At 44.8% G+C, this 11,019-nt stretch overlaps 1 pseudogene; it reads left to right on the top strand.

Annotated features, from left to right (window-relative positions):
* Positions 1 to 7,986: 7,986 nt before the first annotated feature.
* LOC136518665 (benzyl alcohol O-benzoyltransferase-like) lies at positions 7,987 to 9,666 on the top strand (annotated as a pseudogene).
* The last annotated feature ends 1,353 nt before the right edge of the window (positions 9,667 to 11,019 follow it).

The following is an 11,019-nucleotide window of genomic DNA, read 5'->3' on the forward strand; positions in this document are numbered from 1 at the left end:
ATCAACATATACTTGACAAATGAAGATATACCCATCAAGCTTCTTGGTGAATAGTGTAGTGTCAACCTTCCCAATGGTGAAGCCCTTCTCAATGAGGAAGTCCCAAAGGCACTCATACCAAGCTCTTGGGGCTTGCATAAGCCCATATAGTGCCTTGGACAACCTATAAACATGATTAGGATATCTAGGGTCTTCAAACCCGGGAGGTTGATCAACATAGACTAGTTCATTAATAAAGCCATTTAAGAATGCACTTTTCACATCCATTTGATATAGTTTCATTTTATGATGTGATGCATATGCAAGTAGGATATGAATGGCTTCTAATCTTGCAACCGGTGCAAAGGTCTCTCCAAAATCCAAGCCTTCAACTTGAGAGAACCCCTTTGCAACTAGTCTTGCCTTGTTCCTCACAACAACACCTTGATCATCTTGCTTGTTGTGGAACATCCACTTCGTTCTAATGACTCTTGCACCTTTTGGTCGCTCTTCAAGAGTCCAAACTTTATTGCGAGTGAAGTTGTTCAACTCTTCATGCATGGCATTGATCCAATCCGGATCTTTAAGAGCTTTTTCTACCTTGGTAGGCTCATAGCAAGAGACAAAAGAGTGATGAGCAATAAATGAAGTAAGTTTTTGAGATCAAGTCATTACACCCTTTGATGGACTCCCTATGATGAGATCTTGTGGATGATCTTATAGGAGAGGTGTATTTCTTCTATTGACCACTTGAGGAGGAGGTTGTGGAGCATCAACATCTTGTGCTTGTACCACCATTCGCTCATGGGAGATATGAGTATCTTCATTTTCCACTCTCTCATCTTTTTCATCATCTTATGGTACATTTGATGAAGAAGGTTGGTTAATGACTTGTACATCATCTTCATCATCTTTTAGTTTGATGTCTCCCACCGGAATATTCTTCATAGCCTCCCTCAATGGTTCATCACCTACATCATCAAGATTCTCATGTGCTCCTTGGGAGCCGTTAGATTCATCAAATTCCACATCATATGTTTCTTCAACCAAGCCAGTGGCATGATTAAATACTCTATATGCTTTGGACTTCAATGAGTAACCAACAAGAAAACCTATATCACAATGTCTTTGAAACTTCCCTAGGTGTTGCCGCTTCTTGTAGATGTAGCACTTACAACCAAACACCCTAAAGAAGAAGACGTCCGGCTTCTTCCCATTGAGCAACTCATACGGTGTCTTGACAAGGAACTTTTGAAGAAATAGGCGGTTGGATGCATAACATGCGGTGTTGATTGCTTCTGCCCATAGAGCTTTGGGGGTGTTGTACTCATCTAGCATTGTCCTTGCAAGAGTGATCAAAGTCCAGTTCTTCCTCTCAACTACACCATTTTGTTGAGGAGTATAGGTTGCGGAGACTTCATGTTTGATTCCAACTTCATCACAATAAGCTTCTATGTTTGTGTTGTCAAACTCTTTGCCATTGTCACTTCTTATCTTCTTGAGCTTCACTTCAAATTCATTTTGAGCTCTCTTGGCAAACTTCTTGAAACAAGATGCAACTTTATATTTGTCATGAAGGAAGAACACCCATGTATACCTTGAATAGTCATCCATAATCACAAGACAATAGAGATTTCCTCCCAAACTCTTGTATGTTGTTGGTCCAAATAAATCCATGTGTAGGAGTTCTAGCACTCTCGTGGTTGACATGAAAGCTTTGGTTGGATGAGTGTTTGCAACTTGCTTGCTGGCTTGACATGCACTACAAAGCTTATCCTTCTCAAACTTCACATCCTTCAACCCTCTCACCAAATCATTTTTCATAAGCTTCTTGAGTGAGCTCATCCCAACATGAGCAAGTCTTCTATGCCATAGCCACCCAAGTGTAGTTTTGGTGAATAGGCAAGTCTTCAAGTTTGCATCTTTGGAGGTGAAGTCAACTAGATATAAGTTGTTATATCTAAATCCATTGAATATCACTTGATTGTCATCTACCTTGGATACAACAACCTCCTTCTCGGTGAATAAGCATTAAAAACCAAGATCACACAATTGCCCAACGGATAGCAAGTTGAAGCTCAATGAAGCAACATAGAGCACATTGGAGATGGAATGATTATTTGATATTGCCACTTTGCCTAATCCTTTAACCTTGCCCTTTGAATTGTCTCCAAATGTTATTTTCTCTTGTCCATCTACCTCTTCATCTAGTGAGGTGAACATATGAGGATCACCGGTCATATATTGAGTGTAACCACTATCAATAACCCAATGACTTCCATCGGTCTTGTAGTTTACCTACACACATGAGATTCAAACTTTAGAAATCCAAACTTGTTGAGGGCCCTTCACCTTCTCAATAAGTGACTTAGCCACCCAAATCTTCTTAGGCCTACTCTTGTTGGGGGGTCCTAAGAACATGACTTTCATCTTTTCACTAGAATCTTTTCTAAGCATGTAGTGAGCATTGAAAGTAAAAGGTCTAGCATGCTTGGGCAAGGGTTATGGTGGTGGAGTTTGACACTCATGAGCAAAGTGGCCTTCTTGTCCACACTCAAAACATCTCTTTGGCTTTGGCTTTGGCTTTGATTGTTGGTGTTGAGCTTGAGCCTTCTTCTTCTCTACACTTGCCATATACCTAATGCCACTTCTATCCATCTTCATGACGGTATTCATGAGTAGCTCACTTTGGAGATGCTTGCCTCTAGCAAACTTGCTCAATCCCACCTTGAGATGCTCTTTCTCCATCTTGAGCTTCTTGTTCTCTTCCTTGAGAATATCATTGTTCTTTTCTTCCTTGAGTTTCTTATTTTCTTCTTTGAGCTTCTCATTCTTAAGGATCAACTCTTTGTCATGATCAAGAGTTTCTCGCACAATGGTGTTGTGACTTTTTATCTCTTCAAGATCTTTCATGAGCTTCTCATTGTCACTCTTGAGCTTGACATACTCATCATAGTCATTGCACTCAACCACTTGCTTGCCTTTGCTACTAGATCCATGCTCAATGCTCTCACCAATTAAATCATCACATGAGGTAGCTATATCAATCTTAACAACATGGTTAGTAGCATCATGTGGCTCATTTGGTAAGAATTCTTGTGCAATAACAAGAGTATTATAATTAATCTTAAGAGTAGTATATTCATCTTTTAGCTTGTTGTGACTAGTGATAAGCTCATTGTGCACCCACTCAAGTTTATCATGTTTATCTTTAAGCTCTTTCTTAGAAGATTTGAGCTCCTTGAGTTTGGATGATATGGAATCATTTGTTTCTTTGAGCTCATCATTAGCCTTTTCCAATGTATCACACTTAGCTAAGAGTGAATCATTTTTAGCATCAAGTTTTTCATTTGTAGCTCTACTCTTTCTAATGATCTTAGTGTATTTTCTTAGTATTTTGACAAGATCATCATATGTAGGTGAATCATCATCGCTATCGCTATCATCATCACTAGCTTGCTCATCATCACTACTGTCATCACTCTTAGTTACCTTGCGTTCACCCTTGGCCATAAGGCATAGGTGTGTAGAGGATGATGGCGATGGTGGCGATGACGATGCAAGATCAATAGCAATGGCGGCCACCTTCTCATTGTCACTATCATCATCGGATGATCCACTTGATGAATCAATGTCCATGAGCCAATCACCGACAATGTAGGCCTTGCCACTCTTCTTCTTCTTGTAGAAGTTCCTCTTTTTGCCATCTCTCTTCTTGTATGACTTGTTCTTTTTCTTCTCATCTTCATCTTCATTGCTTGAATCATCTTTCTTGCCCTTGTTCTTGAATTTGTCTTTCTTGGGCTTTGTACATTGGTGAGCTAGATGGCCAAGTTTGCCACAATTGTAGCAATCCATCTCAGAGATTGGCTTTCTTCTTGAGCTAGTGAAGAACTTCTTCTTCTTGCCATCAAACTTGATGTCACTCTTGTTTAGCTTCTTTAGCATCTTGGCGGTCTTCTTCACCATGAGAGCAAGGCTTTCTTCATCATCTTCATCACTTGAGCTCTCATACTCAAGTCTTGCTTTGCCCTTATCTTGGCTAGCTTTGAATGCTAAGTCCTTCTCTTTCTTCTTTGTAGAGGATGAGCCATCTTGTGGGGTGATGTGCATGTACATCTCATGAGCATTGATCTTTCCCAAGATTTGTGTTGGTGTAGCGGTGGAAAGATCACCTTGGTGTAGCACGGTCATAATATGGCCATATTTGTCAATAGGGAGGACACTCAAAATCTTTCTCACAACGTCAGATGGCGACATTTGAGTAAGTCTAAGCCCATTGACTTCCTCTACAAGAACATTCAAACGTGAATACATCTCATTAGTACTTTCTTTGGGAAACATCTCAAAAGAATTTAGCTTTTTAATTACAAGATGATAGCGTTCCTCACGCTCACTCTTGGTTCCCCTCATGGAGCGCATAAACGTCCGACCATAGTGCATGGGCGTCTTTGTGGTTCCTTACATGATTGAACACATCTTTGCAAAGGCCTCTAAAGATGGTGTTGCGAGCCTTTGCATTCCATTTTTCATAGTTCACTTCATCGCCTTGAAGTTGTACGGCATTCTTAGGTGTTGGGAACCCTTGAGAGGCAGCTCTAAGAATTCCAACGTCTAGAGCTTCTAGGTATGCCTCCATGCGAATTTTCCAATATGGAAAATCATCTCCCTCAAAGATAGGAGGAGGTTCATCCCCGTGAGACATCTTGCTCTAAGCGATTAAGCTTAAAAATATGAGCACGAGACTCTGATACCAATTGAAAGGATCAAGATGCCCAAGAGGGGGGGGGGGGGTGAATTGGGCTAATTCTAAATTCTCTTGCAATAATCAAATCCTACGGATAGCCCAATTAACCCCTTGTGCCTAGAAAAGTGTTTCTATCAAATTAACGCACAAAAGACTTGCAACCTATGTTCCAAACTTACTCTAGCATAGCAATTCTATGAATGTAAAGATAAGTATTGAATTGCTCAAAGTAAATACTTAAAGTAAATGCTCAAAGTAAATGGAGAGAGGAACGCGGCGATGTTTTGCCGAGGTATCGGAGAGTCGCCACTCTCCACTAGTCCTCGTTGGAGCACCCACGTAAGGGTGTAGCTCCCCCTTGATCTGCGCAAGGATCAAGTGCTCTCTACGGGTTGATTCTTCGACACTCCGTCGTGGCGAATCACCCAAAGCCGCTCACAACTTGAGTTGGGTCACCCACAAGCTCTGCCGGGTGATCACCAAGCTCCCAATCACCACCAAGCCGTCTAGGTGATGGCGATCACCAAGAGTAACAAGCACGAACTCTCACTTGACCACACGAAGCCTAATGAGAAGATGGATGCACACTTGTCTACTCTTGATTCACTAATGAGGTTTCACTCTTGGATTCTCAAATCACAAACACCTCACTAGGACCTTGCTCTTCTTGGCACTCACAAACGTGTTTCTCAGCTGTTGGAATGAGCAAAAGTTACTCCACACACGAGTGGAGCTTCTATTTATAAGGCAGCCTGAAAAACAAACCGTTATGAGCTTCTGTAGGGTGACTGGACGCTCCGGTCGTGTTGACCGGATGCTCCGGTCAGTTCAACCCACGAACCAGTAGTAATGAGTTGACCGGACGCTGGCAGGGTCCGGTCAGCACTGACCGGACGCGTCCGGTCGCATAAAACCTTTACTGGACTTGACCAGACGCTGGATACTCAGGGTCCGGTCAGTATTGACCGGACGCGTCCGGTCACACTTTCTCAAGTCTGGACCCTTACTGGAGTCGACTGGATGCTGGCCCTCAGCGTCCGGTCACATTGACCTTCCAGCGTCCGGTCACACCAGACTTGTTCTCCTTGGTCAAATGAACTGACCGGACCCTGTAGCCAGCGTCTGGTCGCACCGGAGCCAGCGTCCGGTCAGTATTTGACCCTCCATTCACTTCCAACTCTCGAACATATGTGAATGAAGTTTGCTCCAAAGGATCTTAGGCATTCATAGGAGCTACCTAGAGCTAGTTTTAACAAGTGTGCACCACACCTAACTCACTAGACTCAACTAGGTCAAGCTACCCGTTCATACCCCCCTTAATAGTACGGCCAAAGGAAAAACAAAGTTCTAAACTACTCTAAGTGTCTTTCCAACTCTAATCGACACTTAGAACTAGTCGTCCTTAACATTGTCGTCAATCCTTTGAAAAACCGAAACAATTTCCATCGTAGGGGCATGACCAACTCGATTGCCCAATCAATCTCCATTACCATGACCTAACTTAATTGCCTCTGCAAAACACACATTAGTCATAGTAATCTTGTATTGACATTAATCACCGAAATCCAACTAGGGGCCTAGATGCTTTCACACTGCCATTGTCCACCTCTCACTATTACTCCTATTTTGTTGGATTCTTCTAGTCACCTGGATCCTGATGTCCTCCAACATAGTAATAATAGGCTTGAACCTTGATTCTATAATCCAACTATTGAATGATTCACTCATGTTGTTATCAACTGATTCACAATTGGATCCAAGTCTGAACCAAGCTCGAGACCAATGAATAGGATTTGTTTTCTCCAAATCCTGCCATCCCCGAGGAGTTTTTGCAGCAAGCTTACTCTTGTAATGCTTAAACAACTACTCATTAGGTGCCTTTGCAATCTTCCAAAAGCTCTTTTGGTACTCTTGCAGCCTATGTTTCATCCTAACTCATCTATGTGTGAGAGGAGAAAAAATAGCTTCACCTGTGAAACTGTTTTTGAAAAAAGGTGTTGGGTAGAAAAAAAAAGCTCATAAAGTTGTTGATGAAGATATGTCAGGCAGTGAGTAGGGAAACTTTTGGTGGTACAACTAATGTAAAACAGATGAACCGATATTTATAGAACCTTTATTGAACCAATTAGAGAAATGTTTTTGCAAAAACCATTGTAACTCGGTCAATTTGTTGTTCACTTTATTTGGAACTTTTAGACTATACAAGGGTCTATTTGGAACACATGCAAATTTTTATGTTCCTACGTTTTATCTATGAAATTGCAGTCATATGAATTTTGTGCATGATTCCTGTGAAAGTCAGGTGTTCCAAACAGACCGTAGATGAGTTAGAAATCATTGTTAGGTTGTGCACTTATTGACCAAAGCATTTTACGGGGCAGAATGGCAAAAGGTTCGGTTTATTTTAGGGATGTGATTTGTGGCAGCATTGTCCATGGGCCGGGCCCGAACGGGCCAGTCAATTTTTATTATAAAAACAATTTAAATTAATATTTCAAGCCAAGTTCAGGCCAACAATTTTTTTCCGTTCACATTTCGCTGACTAGCCCCTGTTCATCAAGATTTGCAGGCCGGGCCTGAGATGTTCATGGGTCTATTTGCGACATCCTTCTGGACAGAAGTTGGATGATGATTCAAGCTAACTCGAGGGGTTGAAAATATTATCATTGGGCTAGGCGTGTCTGTATCATTTTGTTTTCCTTAATATGTGGAAGCTCATTGGAAGACGTGAGATCCTGCAAAAGGCATCTGAATTCCCAACGTTCATTCAATTTTGGAGTACTCCGTTTCGTCGCTGTCAGCTCTTAGCGCTGAATTCTAACCCACAAATGCAGCATAATCTCAGAAATAGATGGATACCAACCAAGCATCTTCACTCTTTGGTAATTTGTCCAAACATACAAACAACGATGTGACACGCACTGCACTGCGCGTATAAAGTCTATAAAGTCTTGGATTCTCGCTCGGTCACAAAAAAGAATATCGTATTTGATTTTCAGACATCTTATTTGACCTTTCATCTTACTCAATTTTTTTTTGTATAAATATCATATATTTTGTTATGATTTATTGTATCATTAGAGATATTATAATAATAATTTATTTATTTTATAATTTATATAAATTTTTTAAATAAGATGAACGGTCGAACACGATGCCTGAAACTAAAAAAAACGTAGCTCTTTTCGGGACTAGGCATGCATCGCATCATTTCATCCTGTTGCTAAGATCACCTTGTGGGCTTGTGGCCTGTGGCTAGACAAAGTCCCTGCACCTGCACCTCATGGCGGAAGCGACGGAGCATTACGTCCAGGCGCCGGCCATGACCACGCCGACGCCGCTCGCATTCAGCGTGCGTCGGGGGGAGCCGGTGCTCGTCGGCCCTGCCGCGCCGACGCCGCGCGAGACGAAGCGCCTGTCGATGACCAGGAGACGCTACGCGGGCACGTGCCGTTAGTCTTCGTCTACCGCGGCGGGCGCGGAGAGGTGGTGCGCGCCGCCGAGGCCGGCGACCGCGACCCGGCGGCCGCCATCCGCCGCGCGCTGGGCGAGGCGCTGGTCCCGTACTACCCGCTCGCCGGGCGGCTGCGGGAGGTGGAGGGGCGGAAGCTGGTCGTCGACTGCACCGGCGAGGGGGTGACGTTCGTGGAGGCCGACGCCGACGTGCGGCTGGCGGAGCTGGAGGCGGCCTCATCCGGCGGGCTCAGGCCGCCGTTCCCGTTCATGGACCAGCTGCTGTTCGAGGTCGACGGATCCGGTGGCGTGCTCAACTGCCCCTTGCTGCTCATCCAAGTAGGCGCTACCCATGCAAGTTTGTTTCAAATTCCAAGAAAAAATAAATAAATAACGCTCGCTTGCATGATCTCACTCTCGCTAGGTGACCCGGCTGCTCTGCGGCGGCTTCGTCCTCGCGCTCCGGCTCAACCACACGATCTGCGACGCCATTGGCATCGCGCAGTTCATGTCCGCCACGGCCGAGCTCGCGCGCGGCCTCCCCGCGCCGACCGTCGCGCCCGCATGGTCCCGCGAGCTCCTCGAAGCGCGCAGCCCGCCGAGGCCGTCGTTCCCTCACCGCGAGTTCGACGCGGTGCCGGCAAATGTTTCGGTACCCAGGTGGGCAGGTGCCATGCCGGCGGGCGACATGATCACGCGGACCTTCACGTTCGGTCCAGCCGACGTCACCGCGATCAAACGGGGCCTGCCGCCGAGCCTCCGCGACATGGCCACGACCTTCGAGACGCTGACGGCGGCGCTGTGGCGAGCGCGCACGGCGGCGCTGTTGGTCCCGGCGGACGAGGAGGTGCGGGTGGTGTCCATCGTCGGCTTCCGGGGCGTGCCCGAGCTGGCGCTCCCCGCCGGCTACTACGGCAACGCGTGCGTGCCCGTGGCCGCGCTGACCACCGCCGGTGCGCTGCTGGCCGGTTCTCTGGGCGACGCCGTGGAGCTCGTGCGGGAGACGAAGGCGGCGGTGACCGCCGAGTACGTGCGGTCCACGGTGGACCTGCTGGTGCTGCGCGGCCGGCCGTGCGTGGCGCTGGGCAACCTGTTCCTTGTGTCGGATAACCGGCACGCGGGGTTCCACCGCGTCGACTTCGGGTGGGGCGAGCCGGTGTACGGCGGCGTCGTGACCACCGTGTTTGGGTCCAGCTTCCTTGTCGCTGTTAGTGGTGGCGGAGACGGGGAGGAAGCCGTGGCCGTGCCGATCGTGCTGCCACGCCCGGCCATGGATCGTTTCGCGTCAGAGCTAGAGATCACGTTGACCTGCCCCATCGGCTCTGCAGCGCCGCCACCCCGTGGGAGACTTTGAACTTCGCTTAATTACTACGTACAACCACAGAATGAATTATAATAAGGAACCTTTACGTTTGTGCAATTATGTCCGTTATGCTTTCCATATTTACAATTTTGTCTGTGACTATATGCTAAAAATAAAATCCTTTATATGTAGAACAAGGATGGACAAGGTGCTGGTCTTATATACTCTCCCATCCTACAATTAATATAAGAATCAAAAGTTCAATTTTTATACTCCCTCCGTTCAAAATTATAAGTCATTCCAACTTTCTTGGAGAGTTAAAATATCTTAAGTTTGACTAATTTTTATAACAAAATAATAACATTTATGATACCAAATAAGTTCATTAATTATATTTTTGTAGTGTATCTATATGATGTCATATATCTTTGTAATTCTTTCTATATTTTGGTCAGACTCGAGATGCTTTGACTTTTCAAAAAATCAAAATAACTTATAACTTGAAACAAAGGGAGTATTAAATTATAAGAAAATTTAGTTGAACAAACAATCTAAACGACATCATTCACATGTATACCTACCACTAATATCTATCACAAACTCAAATTTGGTAATTAGGAAGAATTATATGCATCATTTCCCTCGCAGTCTAGGCGGCATCCTTCTGACCATCGGCTGCTGACTGCTACAACATGGTTAGCTTTTTCCTATGTTCTGCTTCTCTATGCTCCAAGAACCTCCTTACGCCATTGATCGCCTCTGCCCTCTAGTACCATGGTTTTGTCTCTGTCGACGAGGCAAAAAAGAGGTGCGCACTCTAGAGGCCTTACGCCACCGATCGCCCTTGCCATCTAAAACCATGGGGTTTCGTGTCTATCAATGAGGAAAACAAGAGGTGCGGAAGAAATAGGGGAGAAGTGAGAACCACTATTTCATCCAAGGGCTTAGATGTAAAAATTGAGTTCTGGTCGTCATGTTGAACTAGAATGAGACCCAAACAGTTTAAAGACCAAGATGCTAGCAGTACAATTTATGGACCAAGATGATCTAGACATTTTATGGACCGAGAAAACAGTAGCTTGTTGGATCTTGATGAGCCTTGGAATCGAGATAACAGTAGGACAAGTCTCTAAGCAGGGGCGAAACTAGCATAAAATATGAATGGCGGTCTATTAATGATGAACCTCTATAGCTACACGAACTAAGGTATATTATCTTAAAAAAACTCAGAATTTGAGTGGGGGCACGTGCCCCCGCTCCTTGTGTACTGGATTCTCCCCGCTCCTTATGTACTGGATCCGCTAGTCTCTAACCAACGCTAGTGGTAAAAAAAGGTCCATGATCTAGACTATCTCGCACCCAAAATACAAGACCCATTCTATGTTTGGATAGTTACAGGCAAATGGTTCAATACTGAAAGCATCTAGGCCCCTAGTTGGGTTTCGGTGATTAATGACAACACGTGATTACTATGACTAACGTGTGTTTTGCAGAAGCAATTAAGTTAGGTCATAGTAATGGAGATCAATTGGGCTAT

The sequence above is a fragment of the Miscanthus floridulus genome, chromosome 17, assembly GCF_019320115.1.
Source record: "Miscanthus floridulus cultivar M001 chromosome 17, ASM1932011v1, whole genome shotgun sequence".
In the NCBI taxonomy this organism is placed as follows: Eukaryota; Viridiplantae; Streptophyta; class Magnoliopsida; order Poales; family Poaceae; genus Miscanthus; species Miscanthus floridulus.